The sequence below is a fragment of the Equus asinus genome, chromosome 11 (genome assembly GCF_041296235.1).
Source record: "Equus asinus isolate D_3611 breed Donkey chromosome 11, EquAss-T2T_v2, whole genome shotgun sequence".
NCBI lineage: Eukaryota > Metazoa > Chordata > Mammalia > Perissodactyla > Equidae > Equus > Equus asinus.
In genome coordinates this window covers 77,590,171-77,610,885 of record NC_091800.1, presented here as the reverse complement: position 1 = coordinate 77,610,885, position 20,715 = coordinate 77,590,171, and positions in this window count along the sequence as shown.

Genomic DNA, 20,715 nt, shown 5'->3' with positions numbered 1-20,715 from the left:
AGCCTTATCCGTAACCCTTCTACTTTCCAATTGCGGCTTAAGGAGCAGCTACCAGCCAAAGGCGGAGGTGGCTTTTTCCCACTTTTTCCATGGGAAAGTGGACTTTGCTACTATCACAATGAACCCTTCACCTGACCACATATGCAGAGCGATCAGGGTTTCCAAGATTATCTGTGGTGGAGGAGCAGAGTTTTTATTTGAGCCTCTTACCACTCTTGTTGTGGGCCAACATAATGTCTGATCTAGTGCCCATGGCACGTTTGCAGCTTGCAATACATGTAATTTGCCTGGTTCAACCAAACCCTGACTAGTTTCTACCCAGCTGCATGAGATGAGTCCACTAAGGAATGGGTGTCTTGGCAATATCAAATTTTTATAAAAGTTTCCAGACTCAATTTCAATTTCTAAATGCATATCATTACTGTTCTGTAACAGTTTGTGGTCTGGTATTCTTTCAGAGACCACATTTTGAGAAGAACTAAAAGGAACTTTCTCAGTAATTTATAACAGCCAAGCCTCCAATCCACTGAGAAAAATTGGAGTTAGTGCAACATTTCTGTTTGGCTAGGAATTTATATTATAACGTGAATGCATTGTGTTGATATGTGTTAAACCTTTAAATAAAGAATACAATTACATAGTATTTGGAAAAAGTTTTAGTTCCTTTACCATTAGGAGCACTTATAGTCACTAGAATACGTTAGAGAAGTAAGCATCAGTGAGTTGTGCCAGAGTCTGCTCATCACCTCTGATATGCAAATAAGCTGAGAAGTAAAAGGATTCCTCGGCAGTGGGCAGAGGAAAGAGAAAGTGCGTACGTTCAACGGGTTGAGGTGATTGACAACATGTGAAAATATTACAATGAAGCATGAGGTTTTGCTGAGGAGGTCACTGCAGTGGACAAGCCTTGATATCAGCAGGTGGACGAAATCCGGTTTCACAGCCATGTGGAATCAGTCTTAAAATCTGGATAGGGATACACTGCAAGTAAACCAAATGCACTCAGAGAGAAGCCAGACAAACTTTGAGATGTTACAAGGAAATGACAAGTGGGATGCCTCCTGAATTGTGTCAGTCCATCAAAACTTTTGATAGAATTTAGTGCATTTTAATTCAAATATTAAATATGTGTGTGTCTCACTGTCCTATCATAGACAATGAGCACACATCCATATAAGACCTTTCCATTCCCACTGTGACAGACACTTTGAATGCCTCCAGTTCCCTGTGGCCATGATTCATGCTAGGATGGCCATCTTCATAGACTAGTGAGATTTTCTCTATCATCCAGAGTAGCATATTGGAGCTGTACACTCTTTACCTTGCTGCCAGCTTGATCTTGAGGTTCCATTGGTACAATCAGGGCATGGAGCTTCTTAATTTCCCATATCTCCAAACTGATGTGTTTGAAGTCAAAGCTCATTGCTGCTTGGTTTTTTTTTTTTTTTTTCCGAGGAAGATTAGCCCTGAGTTAACTGCTGCTGCCAGTCTTCCTCTTGTTGCTGAGGAAGACTGGCCCTGAGCTAACGTCTGTGCCCATCTTCCTCCACTTTATATGTGGGACGCCTACCACAGCATGGCATGCCAAGCAGTGCCATGTCTGCACCTGGGATCAAAACTGGTGAACCTCAGGCTGCCGAAGTGGAACATGTGAACTTAATCCCTGTGCCACCAGGCCGGCCCAACTGCATATTTTTAAGTTTTCTCATTACTAGTGAGTTTGAGAATCTCTATATGCATATATAAGCCTTTTGGGCTTCCTGTTTCTGAATTCCTTTTTCTGTACTTTCTCCATGTATCCTTTCTCAGTTTTTGATATTGCAAAGGTCTTTTAAAATTACCTAATTTTGACCTTTGTTGAGCAGAAACCCTTAATTTTGGCAAAATTGACTTTTTACCTTCTGCTTTGTGTTTTTAGGGCGTTAGGAATTCCAAACCTAATTAATAATGTTATAACCATCATCATTACAGTTTTACTATTAATCATAGTAGAGTAGGATTTTAATTTATAATTTGCCATTCACATTTGGGTCTTTAGCCACCTCAGTTCCAAATTTCCATATGGTGTTATCATTTTTCTCCACACGTGGTGAGTTAGGTTTCTCTGCCCCCTCTGCTCAGCAACCTGGCCTTACACCATCATAGATTTAGTTTGCGTACATACGTAGATCTGCATTGGTCAATTTATCTGTTCTTGCTGTAGCACCATACTGTTAATTATTGGTGTTGGTACTACGGTTTTTAATGTGTCTGAATATACTTTTAAAAAACTACCATACTTTATTAAGTAATTTAATGTTTTATGCAGAATTATTTTTAGATAAAGATTCTTATATGTATTGGGTCTGTGCTTTTCTTTCTTGCGCATTCTTCATGTGATTTTGGAAGTGAGATTACATTCGCCCAAAAGCGGCCTAGGAGTTTTTGCTCTTTTCCTGTTTGAAGGAACACCTCATATACGACGTAAATTGAGTGTTACTTAAACATTTGGGAACCATATGAAAATCTGAGTCTGAGATGCATTAGCATTTTTTTTTAATGTGTATCTCTATTTTCAAGTTTTCCATTTGTCCCTATTTAATATTTTATATGTTTCCAGAAAAGTGAAAACACAATCACTTAGATCTTGTCTTTCATTATTTTTTTAAATATTATTGTTTCCTACCTTCTAGATTTTGATTATTTCATTTTCTTTTTATGAATTTGTTTGGCTTTGAGTAATGCACACATTCAATTAAAATTAAAGAAACAACAGTAGTCAGCTCTTTGACACAGTGGTGCCTGGAATCTTGAATCTTTTTCTTTCTTTCTTTCTTTCTTTTTTTTTTTTTTTTTTTGCTGAGGAAGATTTGCCCTGAGCTAACATCTGTGCCAATCTTCCTCTATTTTGTATGTGGGATGCTGCCACAGCATGGCTGATGAGTGCTGTAGGTCCACACCCAGGAACTGAACCTGGGCTGCTGAAGCAGAGTGTGCTGAACTTGACCACTAGGCTATGGGGCCAGCCCCTGGAGTCTGTTTTTAACAGAACTGTCTCTGTGGTTTTGAGTCAAGATGGGGAGGGTGCACGAACTCCATTCATTTCAGTCAAGGTTTGCTGAGGTCCTACTTAACGCCCAGCACCAAGAAAGGTACTGTGCCCTTTGCTATAGTGATTATCTGATCGAAACTTCACATTTAGAAGTGAAGCAACAAGGCACGAGAAAACTATGCTCTAATTTTCCTGTGACCAGACCAGCTGACCCTCTCCTCCACTGCAGTCTCCCCATGGGCTCTGTGTCTGGTCAGGGAAGTGCTGCTGCCCCTTTGTTGTCCCCTCCACCTGACTCCTGCGGCATCTGGACATACGGAGGCCTGTGTTGATGGAACGAGCTCGGAGGTGCTGTCAGAATTTAGAGGGTACGGTTGGGTGGGCCAAACCCTTTCCCTGCACAAGTCAGTTCTGCAAACTGAGAAGGAGGCCTCGACCTGCCAAAGTGCCAGTCGCTGCTCTGTTAAGAAACACAGCTTCCAGATCTCTCTCCCAAGTTCATTTAAGAGAACAAAACACGCCCCCACTGTTCCGTGATGTCACCACCTATGAATGAATGTGAGTGCCCGTTTTCCAAGATGTCGGAGGGATCACTCTCACTTCTGAGAGCTAGATCCCGCACGTTTATTTAACTATCTGTAGATACAGAGGCAGATATATATTCACAGCTTTTTCGGACAAACCTAAAATATCTTCTGCATCATCCTTATTATGAACTCCTAGGAAGGCTCCTCACATTCAGACCCGAGGACAGAGGAGTTTTAGTCTAGTAGACGCCTCCATGGTACAAGTCTGGATGACTCATTCAAGCAAACACCTTTGTACTTCGAGGAAAGAGCGGTAAGTCTACACTGGAGCCTGTGGCAAGGATTTTAATTGTTTTATTTTGTTTCTAGCTTTCTAGATGAACAATCTCTCTCACAGTGAGCATAAGAATCACCTAGAAGTCTTAGAAAATGTTCTTGAGGCTCCAGCCCCAGAGTTGCTGACTCAGTAAGTATAGGGTGGGCTGGGATTTGTGTTTCTAACGACTTCCCGGGTGATACTGACTTTATTCTCAGGTGGGTCTTCTGATTAAAAAGGAGTATTCTAATATTAAGAAAGTCAAGTCAAAAGCGCCGTTGCAGGACACAACAGGACCTTGAAAGTCTGGCCCAACCACCTTCTTTCCTCTCAGGTCCTAACATGACTCTCGTTCAACAGTGGATGGGCTGCTCTGAAGCGCAGCCATGACCGTGCTCTGGAGGCATCCTTCTCTCTGGGACTCTCCTGTTCGATCTCAAGGCGCCTTCTCTCCAGGGTGTCCTTCCACTTTCATAGCCTGGAAAATGACCACTTACCCTTCAAGGCCAAGTTCAGATGAAATCTCTTTTAAGAAGAATGTTGCTTATTATGAGATTTAAATAATGAAGGTGAGGACCTCTCAACATTTGATCACGGTGAGTTGTTCCACGATGTGACCTCGGAGCACCCTGCTAAGCCCACGATTTAAGTCACCGGGCTCCTTCAGGTGCCACAAGACTCAGTTTGAATTTTCGATCAGAAAACCGTGTTTTCATTTTTCACCTAATACCTTTTTATTTTATATCATGAGCTTCAACTAATAAAATATTTGTCTCTAAGAACTTTTGATGTGGATCTTAATAGTGTGCCAATCAACAAAAATGTGTTGACCGTAATGCTTCCGAACGTCATTCGTTTATATAAACTTAAAATGCGAATAGCTTAGGTATGAGGAAAAGTCATAAAGGATTTTCTTTTGTTTTGTTTTAAAGTTTGACTCTTCTCAGAGATTTTACTTCTCATATTTTCCAGTATATCTTTCTTATTAAGACGTATTAATTTAAGCTGACGTGATTGTATCAGACGCTGATTTTGTGTGTGTGTGAAATATAAATTGATGCCTATGCTAAGTTCAGAAGATTTCAAACTTTCTCACATATAATAGGTAGTTCTCCAGAGCCTGACATTATTGTTAGAGATGCTTTACTAAAGCATGAAACCTAAGTTTCTGCCGAAAAGGTGCTTGTTTACTCTGCCTCCACTAGCGGTGAACTTTATCATTGCTCAAATATTACTCACACGGGGAAGGCCTGGCTGCCTGTGGCCCACCGGGAAGGTTCAGGAGGGATACATGCAGGCTAAATAAAGGCTTATCAGGTTACTGTGCAGCAGAACGCTGATAACACTTCCTCAGGAAAGCACCAAATGGAACAAGGACCTATTGAGAAAATGCTGGTTTGCAGATATGCCATTACAATGGAACTCATCTAAATGACAGCACGGCTTAAGTGCGGAATTTCTACTCCCAGATCGGGAAATTCTACAGCAGGAACTAAAGGCTGGCTTAGCTCTTCAGATGTGGCCAGAATCCAGGTTGTTTTTGTGCCGTGTGCTGGTTTTCTGAGACATGTGAGTTCTGGAAGATAAGAACAGAATAGCATATTAGTTCCAACATGTGGCACTTGTCAGATTCAAGAAAGGAGTGGGAGGCCTCATTCTAGCCTCCGTCTTCCCTGAGCACAGTATAACGTGAGGCCTTTAAATCTTCATGTGGAAATGGGAGAAGGAGTAAAAGGTTTGTGAGCTGTAGAAACAGAGCTAACTCTTTCCTTTCGTTTATGGCTGGGATGGGTAAGGGCACACTTAGACTCCCTTCAAGACCACAAGACTTTGCTTTTATATTTTGTTTTGTTTTCCATTTTATCTTGTGCTTTCTTAAATATATATATATATATATATATATATATATATATATATATATTATGCCATCATTTAACGACATGGCTCCTTTAAAATTTAGCTGGGTCCTTTAGCAGAAGTAGAAACACTAAGGCATACATTTTGCGACAATAATCCCAGAGAATGGAACCTCTTAGTTTAATTGTGTCTTTCTCCCTAATTCCCACCAAGGGCATGAAAGCCACTACTTAAGTGATCTTTCAGATGCTTAGTGTAAGCATTCAGGAAGTCCCTTTTGTTATCTAATCTAAGTCACTCTGGCTGTGATTCTCCCTGTTTCGTTATTGATTGAGAAAATGAGCCTATTTCCACATTATAGACAGTGGTAGTAGAGTTGTAGTATGTTTTGAAAAACACTGAAAGCCAACAGGGAGGGTGGCAGACTAGCAAATTTTTAAACACCATTTATGAGTGAGTGTTATATACAACGTACATGTGTTCATGTGTGTATATGTGCTGAGGAAGAAATTTGTGGTAGTGTAGTTGGCAAACTGTAATTTGTGAGGACAGGTAAATCCTGGATTTGAGATTCAAACTAAGGTCTGAGTAGTTCTAAAGTCTGTGTTCATTTTTTTCTATATTACATTGTTCTCCAAAAAGCATAAAGAAAAGAATTATGGTGCATATAACCCCAACAGGAATTACGGTATTTATATAATTGATTAGTCTGGGAGAGAATATTTAAAATAGGCTTCATGAAGTCCCTCATCGTGTTTGTACTGAGAAACAACGTCTGAACAAGTCAAAGAAGTGGAGGGTTAAAGAAATCTATAGGTTCAATCAATTGGACCATTGTAATCTCATTTGATGCGCATAAACACACTAATGAAATTTGAACATCATAATTTCATACATATTGCATTTATCACAAAAGTTATATTAGAACACTAAGTGAACAGTTGTAATTTGCATTAAAAAATTCATACTTAACCATGCAAAGTTAGTTTTCCAGATGAAATATCAGCTATAGCTACATAAAATGATAGGAATAGGAAATAAATCAATCCAACCTTAGCCGCTCTAGTAAAGTAATCATGGAAACCCAGGGCAACACTGACATAAGCATCAGTTATTCCCCCAATTACACAATCAATATTTATGGATTTAATCAAGGGAGAGATGGCACCTGGGTTCAGCTGGTTCAGGCAACACAAAGGTTGGCTGAACCAAGTCGAGATGGGAAAACAGCCCCAAATTCAACAATCTCACAGATCATTGACATTTGACCCCTCCATAGAAAACAGGTTCATTCTTTGCCTCTGAATGTCAATCCTTCAATTTTGGGTAAAATAATAAGAATTCTTCAGCTTTTCAAAATATTTTTTTGGGGGGGGGGGAAGATTAGCCCTGAGCTAACATCTACCACCAATTCTCCTCTTATAGCTGAGGAAGATTGACCCTGAGCTAACATCCGTGCCCAACTTCCTCTATTTTATATGTGAGACGCCTGCCACAGCATGGCTTAATAAGCAGTGTGTAGGTCTGCACCCAGGATCCGAACCTGCGAACCCTGGGCCACTGAAGTGGAGTGTGTGAACTTAACTGATAACACCACCGGGCTGGCTCCTGAAAGTATTTTTCTAAACAATTTCAGCTATTCGCATTTGGTATTGTCATAAAATGGATATCAAAGCAGTATAAAGCATGGATTCTGTCTTTGAGGAGGTTTAAATATTGTAGACAAGGAAAGATAAATAGAGGAAGTAATTATAGCAGGATTTGAGTCCTTTCTCTATAATTGACTTGCTGTATTAGATAAGTCAGTTCTTGTGTCTGGACCACTATAAAGTGAAAGAGACTACACTGTGTCCAGGTTCCAATTGAATTAACTAATCCTATCATTCCATTAAATGTCAAGTGAATATGGTAAAAAAAGATAAAGGTCAAAGGGATTCCAAAGAGGGAGAGAGGAAGAAAGAGTCAGAGGGAGGAGGGCTATGACTAATGGAAAAATAGAAAAAATAAGGAAAACAAATAGAAGTGAAAAAAGCATGATGTGGTCATCTGTTATTGTGAAGATTGGCTTACCTGCCAGAAAGTTCCTCTGGAGCAATTCGAGCAAGATTAACCTGGTCGCCATCATTTCCAGATATCACCTGGCCTTATGAAATAATGGACAAGGAAAAAAAGCAATCAAATGCCAAGACTTAAAACCTGGAGATTCACAACAGACAAACAAAAGTTTGGAATCTCTTGAAATTAGAAGAGTAGACACTACAATTCCACACGGTAACATTTAGCGGGAGCTGGGTATCGTCCATAGTCTTCCACAGGACCCGTAAGCTCCAGGTTGTTACAGTCAAGGCTGAGCCTACTTCTCATTGTCTGCCTGGAACAGGAGGTGTTTGATCTGAGACCATTGATGCAGAGATCTAGAGGGAAGGATGCTTTAGAAAACTCCTTCCGAGGTCTCATCCTCAGTGGAGAAGGCCCTTATTTATAATGGATGTGGAAGAGAAATTTATATATGAGTTTTGTTTTGAAAGCACAATCAATGTAACTGTGACTGAGTGAACTAATATAGGAGGTAAAGGGAAAGACTAGCTCACACAATGATGAAGCTTAAAAATATTCAGTGTATATATTAATAACCAATAAATACTTTTGGAAGTCCTCAGATAACAATTGCCTAATTTTAGAATTATACTATGTGACAAATTGAAAATATATTTATTCAAGTGCTCATTTGCAGTTCCCTCAAAATTTTGGCATACTCAATTGACCAGAAGAGGTACATATGCTAAAGCAAAGAGTACTGCCCTACTTCATGTTTGAATTATTTTTGAGGACACAGATTTCTTGTCTAGCACATTGCAAGGAGTTTTTTAAAATATATATGTTCTTAATAACCTATATTGAACATCTTTATGGTAAAGAAAAGTGAGTTATTATAATCTATTCCATGTGGGCTGGTCAAGTGTTCTCTTTTTCATAAGTAGGTTGCAGTTCTCACGCCAGCTTTGCCAAATTGAAAATAAATATGCCTGGCTGGAAGAGAGTCTAAGTGAGATCTTATAAATAATGTATCTTAAGGCCAGGTACCCAAGATGGATGAGGAACATCATATTGGAACTTGAAGAACTGCTAAACGTAACTATACTTAGGAAAGCAATGATTTACCAATGATCCAACTCGGTACTGATTTATGTATGTAGTACATGACCCAGGTATTTGCTAAGAAGAGGAAAATGATACTTATCTGAAAGATGACTCATATGCTGTCTATTGTATTTAAATTTTATGTTCATTTTGGCTCTTAAGTTAATTCTGAGGCCCTTGAAATCACAACATTGTTTATTAATTCTTGCTTGTACCACCATACTTAGTCCCAAACTGACTCCATGGTAAGTACTTTTTGAAATCGATCAATTAACAAAGGATTGGTAGTTGCTGTTTAAAATCTTTTAACCTTTTTTTCTTATTTACTTTTTAACAGTACTTCCAAAAGCTAAAGATAGCTTTAGAAACTAGAATAGATTTACGAAACGGAATAGTTTTACTCCAGTTGGCTATTGAAAGTACTGAAGTAGAATAAAACAAGAAAATTGAAATAGGTAAAGTGGGGTTCAAAATCACATTACTTCTTAGTTTCCAGTGAATTTCATATTTGCAGTAAATTTATGTAGACAAAACAAGCGTGCAGTAGTTTCTCCAGACAGTCACAGCATGCGATTCCAAGACCATAGCAGGATTGGTTCGAATTTATTTTCTGAGTTGTCTTGGATGCTCTCCTTTGGGTATGTCTTCTCTTCTGTCTCATGTATCATGTCCTGTTTCAACTCTTCTGACAGCATGTCAGGCGTTTGTAGCAGAATCATCTGTATGCACAGTGGGAGAGAGAGGCAGACCAAATACACATTCAATAGCGAACAAGAAGTTTCCAGCAGTTGATACATTATTCTCCCTGGTAAAGGAGCAGATCTGCTAAGCATCTGGAGGCATACTTATGGATCAATAAGGAGCACTTCTAAATATATGGCTATCCTGTGAAAATTTATATCTTGACTGAAGGTATGTTTTGTTAGCATAAGTAATATTCTCATAAAATTTTTGGAATAATGCATCAGGAATGAAGGAAACCGTAATATAAAAAGCACATGTTAAATCCTTGCCAATGATTGAGCCATCCTTTTGCCTTATAGAAACATTGATTTTCGTCCTATCCTGATCTTTTATAGTAGCTCTATTCCATATATCTTGAGAATCCTTTGAGAATCAAATACAACTGAAATTAGTGTAATGAGCTTAGGTTAGGAGGAAGCAAGATTCCCTGGGTCTTGGATAAATACACTCGGTTGAACAAATTTGTCAAAATATATCCACTGAGGATATCATTTTCCTTACCAAAATAAGATGCATACCTTTATTTATTTGATAGTTTTCCTTAACTTCAGAGCCTTTAGGATAAACTTGGAAAAGAAATTCTGCTAGACTTATGTTTTTAATATACTGCCTTAAATTCTGGCATTTCTTTTAGATATTTATCCCCAAGACTCATTTTAGATCTATTTGTTATGGGAGAAGAGTCAGAAAGAGACCTTATAATGAAGTTTCCTCTCCTTTTTCTGATGTTAAAAATAGGAGGAATGGTTTCTGAATTACCAAATATTCCACTGAGAACTCAGCAGGTGGTTCCAAATTAAATTCACAAACTTCCAGCATGACATTTTCCTTAGAAAATCCCAGGATATAACTTTACCAACTAGACGGGATTCAAACCAAGCCTCTTTGCTAAGAGATAAAACATAAATCATTGAACTCTAAAATCGGGAATAATGTTTTCAATTAAAGTATAATGGTTAAGAATGAGGAAATAAAGTGCCAATATGCACCGGAGTAGAGAGAAATTAAAAGTTGTGTACAATTGAGGAAAATTCCTTACAGCTTAACTCTCTGCAGTATATCAGAAGGACAATCTTGTTAGAACCTTTTGATAAATCGCAGTTAATGAATAGTCTGCTCTACTTGGTTATTCATGCTTTCGTGTTGCTCTCTTCATTCTTCCTCTTCGTTTCTAGATAGCTTTAGAATCAGTCAAAATATACACAATTCAGAATACAAAATACATGGAACTTTCTAGTTAGCATATTATGTTGATTTAGAACTGAATTTCTTCCAAGGAATTTTAGTTTTGATTAAGTCACAAAAACCACTATTGGAAACAAAAATGATGATTAAACTCTTCAACAAACAGTATTTAATAAAATTATTTTGTCACAGATATGTTGACTAAACCAAATTCTGTTTTAAGAACCATAATCTCATCCTTCCTGTAAAAGTGAAAGTAAGAAATTTAATCTCATATTTTATTTATTCTGTGCTTATTACACAGGCATGTGGAGAATGATATATAATAATAATTTGTTTATTATATCGAAAAAATAGAGATACAATGATTTCACAGAGGATGGAATGATCTGACTATTCTGGCTAATTACATTTTGTGAAGAACTGACATTTATGTTTCTTTTATTTTGAACTTAGCCCTACTCTAAACAACGGGATAGTCTTTGTTGTTACAGTTTCAAAATATTTGAAATAACATGGCTTCTAGATCACACAGTAATAATTATAAACAATTGCATTGTAAAAAATTATGTTAATATTACAAAAACTTACAAAAAATTTCAATGGCACAATGTTATTTTGGCATTTGCCTCTCTTCTGTAAAAATCAGGAGAAAAACTCCAACCACGAAATCTTCTGACAGGATGAACTGAAGGTAGTCTGACTTTGAAACTTTATCAGTAACTTTCACAGGATTTTCTTCAGGAAAGTCAGAACGCCAATGCTAACATTTCTAAAAATTCTAAAATTTTTAGTTCTCGTATATGCCTCTTTTTCCCATTGAAAATACAAGACAAGCAGTATCATTCAAAAACATTAAAAATTCTTCCTTTCATTCCATTTTAGTTCAATATCAGTGAATGGAAGTAGGGAAGTGAACACATCACTCAAAATGATCAGCATAATAAGAGCCAGTAGCCTTACTTTCAGTTCCCAACTCTCCCTCTAAGTAAGACTTGTTAGCTCTTTGGAATTTCTTATACCTGATGTAGAAAACAAGAAGCTAAAATTCCTTCCTGTTGTAATATTCCATGTTTCTATAGTATTGTTGTACTCCACCTACCAACAACTTTTATTAAGCACCACCTGCATACCAGTTCCTGAGCTGAGTTTTTCACATTGACAATGACATTAAATTTTCAAAATACTCATTTAAGGTAGATAGGATTAAAAATGACAGTGAAATAAGCACTTTCTCCAAGATCACAGAGCTCAGTAAGGGACAACAAGGGATCATCTAGTTTATGGATTATGGTTCTGAAGACTCTGCGTTTTAGTTTAGCATCAGGTCAGAAGGTCTCCCAGGAATCACTCAGTTCAAACCTCACTTTTCACAGAAAGGTTTCAGGATTGCCTTAGGAAATTCACACACCTGCCAATCTTTCTGGGGTAAAATTTTTCTGAAAGGGCTAGGGGTAAGTATTTTCAGCTTTGTGGGCCTTATGGTCTTTGTCCACTACTCAACTCTGCCCTTGTAGCATGAAAGAGGACCAGACAAAAGAAAACGAATGGGTGGGGCTGCGTTTCAATAAGATTTTATTTATGGATACTGTATTTGATTTATATATTATTGTATGTATTTATTTATTTATGGATAAATATTTATTTATAGACATTAGGTAAAATTAGAATTTCGTGTAATGTTTACCTGTAAAAATTCTATTCTTTTGTTTTTGTTTTTTCCCAACTATTTAAAAATGTTAAACCATTCTTATTCACAGGACTCACAAAAAACGAGTGGCAACCACAGGCCATTGTTTGCCAGCCTCCTTTCTAGATAAGTCCTTTTAAATCTAAACGTCTCATGCACCGTAGAAGTTCTCTAGTAACTAGAAAGTGATGAGAGAACACTCTAATCAAAATACTCTTGTAATAATGATCATACACACTATTTACCAGATGCTTCCTAAAATGTTTTATACTTATTATTTCAGTCAATCTCACAACAGACCCATGAAGTACCTTACTTTACATAGAGAAGGAAATGGGGACTTGGACTATTGTAGTGACACCTCTGGGCACACATCTGAAGGTGGCAGAATCCAGATGTTTATATCTAAGCTTGAAAAACTTATAACTCATCTGTATCTAAAGAGTAAGGAGAAAGCAATTTGCCGACTTTAGGAGGGGGAGACAACCCAGACAAACCTATACAACACTACGAGTCACTCTGATGTCTTAGTAATGAGCAAAAAGTAATTGTGCGTGTGCTCCCCAGGTTCTAATTCCTTGGTGCCTTGCTCTACCTTCAAAATTTTGATTTTGAATGGCTCCAGGAGTCAAACACAAACAATAGCGTACTAGCAAAATTGATAACCACTATGTTTTTGATTAGTGTAGCCATTTTTTTTCCAACTACAATACATATTTTAAACCTGGTTCCTTAGCTTAATTTTGTGAAGAGAATGAAGACACGTGGAAAGATGAGCCACATAGACACATTCTGTATGTTTAGCTGTGTTGTACTAAACTGATACTCTTTCCGGTGAAAATTGTATGACCTTTCTTGATAAAGCAGGTTTTACATGAAAATGAGATATGCTTCCTGTTTTTCAACTTTCTCTTTAGGACTAAATTGTGAAATTTAGCTATCTGCCACCGACTAGACAAAGCTCCAACTGTGTTTATTGCTTTACATTTGTTTTATTTAACACTTGACCCTGGAAAACCTTGTAAAGTGTCTTTAGTTACTACAGAATCTAGAAACATTGAGCAAATGTCTCACTCTTTTCCCATACTTCACGGAGAAGCCCATTCTTCTCTGTCAAAAATTTTAAACAATTGGACTACAAATAATTGAAGTGAATGAGTATTTGTATTTTAATATTTATCTCATTGCTTTTCTAAAAAGTTCAATTTACGAAATGCTTGCATCTGCCAATGTCACTGGATTGTTTTATGCCTGATTGCAATCCTTTTTACATTTCTTTAAAACTATCCTTGAAAATTTCAGAAGAGCCTTCAATATTTTTCATAATTGTCTAAGTTTCTTCCAATGAGTGGTCTAATATGATGCTTTTCTGTGTGGTGGGATTCTCTAGGTGTGGATGCATAATGCTTTCACTCCCCACATGGAATATGGATAGATATCTCTTTGTCATGTTACCATGTCTTTCAAGAATCGTTTGATATGTTTGTGATCACATGTATTTATGATCACTTTAATAACTTATTTATGTTTCCTTCTTATCCAATTTCATCCTACATTACAATAGTGCTTAAATAGTATAAAATACTACTTGGGGCCAGCCTCCACTGTGTCTCAAACTGGCCTAAAAGCAAATTACTCTTCCTAAGATTACATAGTCACAAAAATAGTCATTAAAACTCAAAACATTAGAAATAAAAATATGACTTTGCTGTTTAAACTGATAGCTGCTCTCTTTTTTAAATTTTTCAACTCCTGAGGGTAGGTTGTAATTTATAATCATGATTTTTATAAATTTAGTATTGATAAGGTTATTTTATTTTAAAGAAAATAAAATGAGTAATTGTTGCATTACTATTCTTCAGAGGTGAATGATTCACCTGCCTGTCAAGTTGTGAGTCTCGAATTCTACTTAGAGAAATATTGCTTATTTGAGCAATATTTACCATGTCTTAACTAGCGTACATATGCTGATGGTTTTATTTTTGAGCACTTATATTCAAGCATTCTTGCCATATGATTGCATTTTACAGTATAATATGAGTGCATTCATAATGATTTCATTTAAATCTATTCATAGTTTGTGTAATTGCTCAATGAAAATACCATAATTTCAATGTCAATTACATGATATTCTCAAATCACCATTGATTTTTCTCATCCATTCTCACGCTCAATACTAGTTTCCACACTCTGTAGTTAGTAATAATAACAATAGATATTTAGACAGCATGCCACAGTATTATTACCTATATTATCTTATCTAAGCCATACCACAAACCTGTGGTGTAGTTATTACCAGCCCAAGTTTATGAATGAGAGATATGAGATTCAGAGAGGTTAAATCATTTATCTGAGATTTCTTAATAAGAAGTGATCAAGACAGGAATTAAATTCTGTGTATAAAATCCACTATAATTTTCATTTTTATTTGATACCAGTTAAAAGACTAAGAGATTCTATGAATGGACTGGAATATATGTAAGAGGTTGCCTGTAAGGAACCTGATCTATTGCTATTTATTTAATTTAATAAATAGCAAAGTTCTTTAATTAATTCCAGCATTATTTAATTCCAGAGAAGAAGAAAAATGATTATATTTTTCTCATATTGCTTCACAAATGTATATAATCTTTTACGTAAGGATATTATAACAAGAAGATATGTGCTTTGACTAGAGTGGAAAGGATTCGGACTAACATGTAAAAATTTATCCTGACAGTGAATGTTATGTCCAAAGGCTCTCCCCCTTAGAGTCTTTAAATACAGGATGACCCCCAGTGATTATGGAAGATCTACGTTCTGTACTTGATGATGGAAAATTAACTAAATGATTTTCGATATTATGGCCGTACGCTTCTCTAAGGAACTGAATGAGTGTATAAACAGAATTTGATTGACTCTGAAGAATAATTTTCGATGGCCTCGTAATCAGTTTGAATATAGAAGTATGTCTATAAACATCATTTCCATTGGATGCAGAATGAACGAGAAGAGGCAGATGGAAAGTTGCCTGCTAAACCAGCCCTTGGATCCCAGTCATTTTATCCGCTCTCAAGAATCGGCTGAAAGGGCCACTTGGAAATTTCCTACCCTGACCCAGATAGACTTTTGATTAAAATCATACGGTTATTAGTTTTTATTTTCCAGATGGAAAAGATGAAGACCAAAGGAGTGTTTATGTGGAAACTGGGTCCCCTGATCCCAGGCAGTGGTCTTTTCACTTCTGAAATCTTAGAAACACTACTATTACAGACTAACACATTCTTTGTTTGTTCACCTAATCATGCTTTTATTCCTTTGAAGATTTTCAATATTTTATTTAAAAGCATACCAGAAAAAGCAGGAGCATTCAAGAAAAAAGAAAAAAAGGCATGTGTTCTTTTACAGGTAACTTCTTTCCGTATTCATCAGTGAAAGGCGCTTGGTCTGTAAAGGAATTTCTTACAAGCCCTCCCTCTTTCTCTACACACCGTAAATTGGCATGACTTAAAGGGGGTGTATTCCACATCAGCACATCCCAAGAACAATATCAAAGCCATCCCAAGCCTTCCCCACTCAGTGTAGGTTGAAAAAATAAAGAACATAACTAAACTCATGCTAATGATCAGATAACGAGTCATATGATATCAGGCAGGTGAAGACTATTAACTTTTATGAAACTAAGTTTCCGAAAGGCTCAGTGAATTGTCCAGCGTTCCACAGCAAAACTGTGTAAAATCTACCTGGAACTCAGTTCTCTACAGGTTGGTTGACGGGGAACACTGTATGAGTGTGTTCTCTCCATGATGCCCTGATGCTTAGCCAGCTGTGGCATATTCGATGAAATATATTATTTAATTGTGTAAATATGGCAAAGCAAAACAAAGCTTGTGGTCCAATAACTATTGCACCAGTTTGTGTTCTTTAGCTAATGAAAGAAACCAACTGTACGTGCCTGATTTAAACAAAAAAAGTTAGAGTGTGAAGGATAAGGGGTAGCTCAGAGAATAAGAGACAGCGCCAGAGCCTGACCCAGAAAGGTCAGGAGAAAGAGTAGCCCTGAGCATCCTTGTACAGGATCTTGTCTACAGCCTGGTTTAGGCTCCTCCCAGGGATGAAGCAGCTGCACGGGTGTTTTCCTTCTTTATATCCTTCCATTCAAGAGTCAGATATTGGGAAGAGACACCTAGTGACCCTGCTTGTCCAGGGCAGGGCAAGTGTCCTGCTTGGCAGCCTCCCCAAGTCAGCCCAGGATGGAAGCATAATTTCCCCTGAAGGAAATTAATGGTTCTTTCCAGAAAAGAAGGTGATCACCAGTCATCAAGGCAAGACCTTATATTTTGTCATAGCTCAATTTAAATGTCTCATCCTCCAAGAAGCCATTTTCTGAGTCACTTAAACCTTCCTCAGTAAATCCACTCTCACCAGACAAGCATATGCCATGTATTCAAGACAATGTGTTGTACTGGAGGGCAAGAGAGGCCAGTCCTTGCCTTCAGGGAGCATAAATTCTAGCAGAAAAAAAGTATTTCCAAGCTACCAGTTTTGTGCTTCTCTTAGGGTCCTGACACCTTCTGATTTAGTTACATCTTTCTCTATCAAGAGACTTTTAAGGTTTTGAGGGATGATGTTCTAAGTTTGTTATTTGTATCTTCCATAACATTTAGCACAGGACACTAATAAACAAGTCAACCTTGGTCTGAAGTGCGTCATCTCCTACCTTCGACTCCTGCTTATCCTGTTTTGGAGGGCTCTGCTACATGTACAATAAAATATAAATTCTCAAAGTGGTTCTTAAAGTGTTTTGTAACTTTCCCTTAAACTTCCCCCAGTTTTATTTTCACTATATCATTTACACAGTCGACATTGTAATCCTACCTTCTAGCCAGATTTAAACTCATCTTCCACTTTGGTGTTCTTATATTTAGTCACTACTTATAGCTCTATCATGGCAGACAAACTCCATGCTTTATATTGGAGTTGTGTGTGTCTCTGTGATCCCTTATACACTGTGAGCTCCTGGGAGAAGGGATTATCAGTTATAGCTCTCTTTAACATCTAACAGGATGCTCTGCACAAAGTAAGAATTCAATTATTGTTAACTAAATTAAAAAGAAAACATGTTTCCGTTCATTTTTTAAAATGTATTTGGTTTGTATGTATTATATGCCAACACTATATTAGCTCTGTAGAAAGTGTTATACGTGGTACATTTCTTACCCTTAAGGATATTAGAGAGTAAAAAAATTGGAATAAACTGTTAGGACAGAAAAATAGAGGTACAATAGAGACTCTGAGAAGTGAATGGTCAATTCTACTTACGTGGACAGAAAAGATTCCTTAGAATAGATGAACTGAATTTCAAAAAATAAATGGAGATATAATCCTTGCAGACAGAAGGAAAAAGTTTTCCAGGACAAAGGGGCAATAGCAGGATGAACAAATATATGAAGCGCGAAAGATGTGAAATATCCAATTCAAGGAGCAAAATTGTAAGATATTAGAGTAGTGATCTTGAAGGAAGATTACATATCTATCTATCTATTTGTCTATATACAGTTTTTGGTGCCATGTAGTTGATTCGGACTCCTAGTGACCCTGTGTCCAGCAGAGCGGAACCCTGCCCAGTCTTTTGCGCCATCCTCTCACCTTCCAGCACTCTATCAGACAATGCTCTGCTGCTATTCATAGGGTTTTCATGGCCAATATTTTCAGAAGTGGGTGGCCAGTTTCTTCCAAGTCTTTCTTAGTCTGGAAGCTCCACTGAAACCTGTCCACCATGGGTCACCCTGATGGTATTTGAAATCCTTGTGGCATAGCTTTCAGCATCACGGCAACGTGCAACCGCCACAGAATGCCAACTGAAAGATGGGGGGGTGTGGTTTCCTGACTGGGAAATGGGCCTGGGCTACAGTGATGAGAGTGCTGTATCTTAACCACTAGACTTTAATCATCTGTATACAAAGAATATTTAAAAATCATTTTTTTTTTAGGTAATGGAAACCCATTGGAAGATTTTAAGATGAAGAATTATGTGACTGGATATATATAAAGATACATATATATATGTAGATATATATATTTTGCTGGGAAAGATTCACCCTGAGCTAACATCTGTTGACAATCTTCCTCTTTTTTTTTTCTCCCCAAAGCCCCAGTGAATCGTTGTATGTCCTAGTTGTAAGTTCTTCTAGTTATTCTATGGGATCTGCCCCCACAGTGTGGCAACTGAGAGGTGGGTGGTGTTGTACTTCAAATTGGAAATGAACCCAGTTCGCCAAAGAGGAGAGAGCGCTGAACTTTAACCACTAGGCCGTCAGGGCTGGCTCAGGATATGCATTTTAGGAAGCTCATTCTTACATCCTATGGGGAATGGATCAAATGTGGAAGCTAATAAGGCAAAGACCCTTAACTAATTTTTTGCAGCAGTGAATTTTTAAAAAGTGAATAAGCACAAAAGATGGTAATATGTTTATTAAATAGTCCAAAGCTGTGGTAACTGATGAGAAGAGAGAGTATGAGAAGGGGTCATCCAGATTGACTCCAAGGTTTCATGGGAGAGAGAAGGAATAAATAGTGGTTCTTTCACTGAGATTATGAATGGGAGCAAAGAAGCAATTTTGAGAGACTGTGAAGGGAGGAGAGCAGAGAAGCAAGGAGAAAGGAGGGTGCTAGAGCTGAAGACTGGAGGGGGGCAAAGGGAAGGAGAGTGGGGAGAAGAGTACCTCTGTGTTCTCCAAAGTTTAAGTGTGGACGGAAGAAAGTTATATATAAAAAGAGAGAAGAAATGGTCAGAAAGAGGAAGGTAGAGGATTTTGGAAACCAAAAGTGGAATTTTGAGGGAGAGGTGTTTAACATCAGGATATCTAATATTACTGAGAGGATCAAGTATGATGAATGGAACCAGAACCATTAGGTGAACACTCATGTTTAAGAACAGGCAAAACTATGTAATGGTGACAGGAATCATAGGCATGGTTATGGAATAGTTACCAAGAAGGAGCACAAGGATTCCTGGGGTGTCGGACACTGTCTATCTCGAAGTGTATGTAGTGATTACATTACTGCCTTTTATGTGCTTTGCGATATGTATGTTATGCCTCAATTCAAAGAAAATGTTAAAATTAAGTGAAATAAAAATAGTGCCTATAAAATAAAGAAAAAGAAAATGTGAAGTGACTGTCCTAGGTCACTTGGGTACTAAGTCAGATTCGGGATTCAAATCCAGGTCTGCTTGACTTCCACGCATTTGCTATTAAGCACTATACTGCTGTGCTCGCAGGTCCAGTCCTTTCCCATTGCTATCCATGGCAAAATGGGCTCATTTCCTCCAGCCCCTTTCAGTCTTATCTTGAAGGCACCTACCTATTCAACTGACCAATAAGTTGAGTTATTTTCACTCACACTTCTTGCTTAAATACTACTATAAGTTTGGTCAGAAATGTTGTTTTGAGCTATCCATTACGGGATTCCATAGATATTCCACATGGATTTACTGAAATCCAAAGGTATTCATAAACCTGAAAACTTTTTTTAAATCTAATGTCAGTAATGATATATAATAATAGTGAAAATGCTATCATTTTATCTTAATATCTTGAACTTAAAAACAAAAATATTTGAATATCATGGAATGGAAACAAATACTCAAAGAACAAGGATGTCTTTTCTTACAGAGACAGAGAAATCTCTTTATCATCATAAAATTTCTTTAATTTTTTATTTATAATAGCCCTTTACTTTTCCTACTTAGTTTAATATCTTACCTTCTTTTGAAAGAGTGTGCATATTTTAATATAATCTTATTTTATCTTTACAGAAGTATTATGACTTGGGCAGGGAAGATAATTTGACATCTGTTTAACATATAAATTAATTGTGCACTGCCAAATAATAAGTGATGTTTTGCTAGAGCGTAGATCCGGGTGGCCCAAATAGATCTTTAAACGCAGAGCAGTTGAACTGACCAGCCTAGGTCAGCAGCTTGTGTTCTTGCAGACGGATTTCTCATCGTAACCAGACATATTTGCATTATGGTGTAAACATCATTCGCCTGTGAACTTGGTTGGTGTGTGTCCATCAAGAAACTGATATTTGGATTGTCCACAACAAGTAGAGGTTTCAACCTGAAAAGCTAGAAGTCAAACCTTGGAAAGAGGCCCCAGCGTGAGGATGTTTCCCAGAAGGCCCATCGCCATTGATGGCTTACAGCTGGAGAGCACTTCTGGCCGCTTCATTTCAGTAA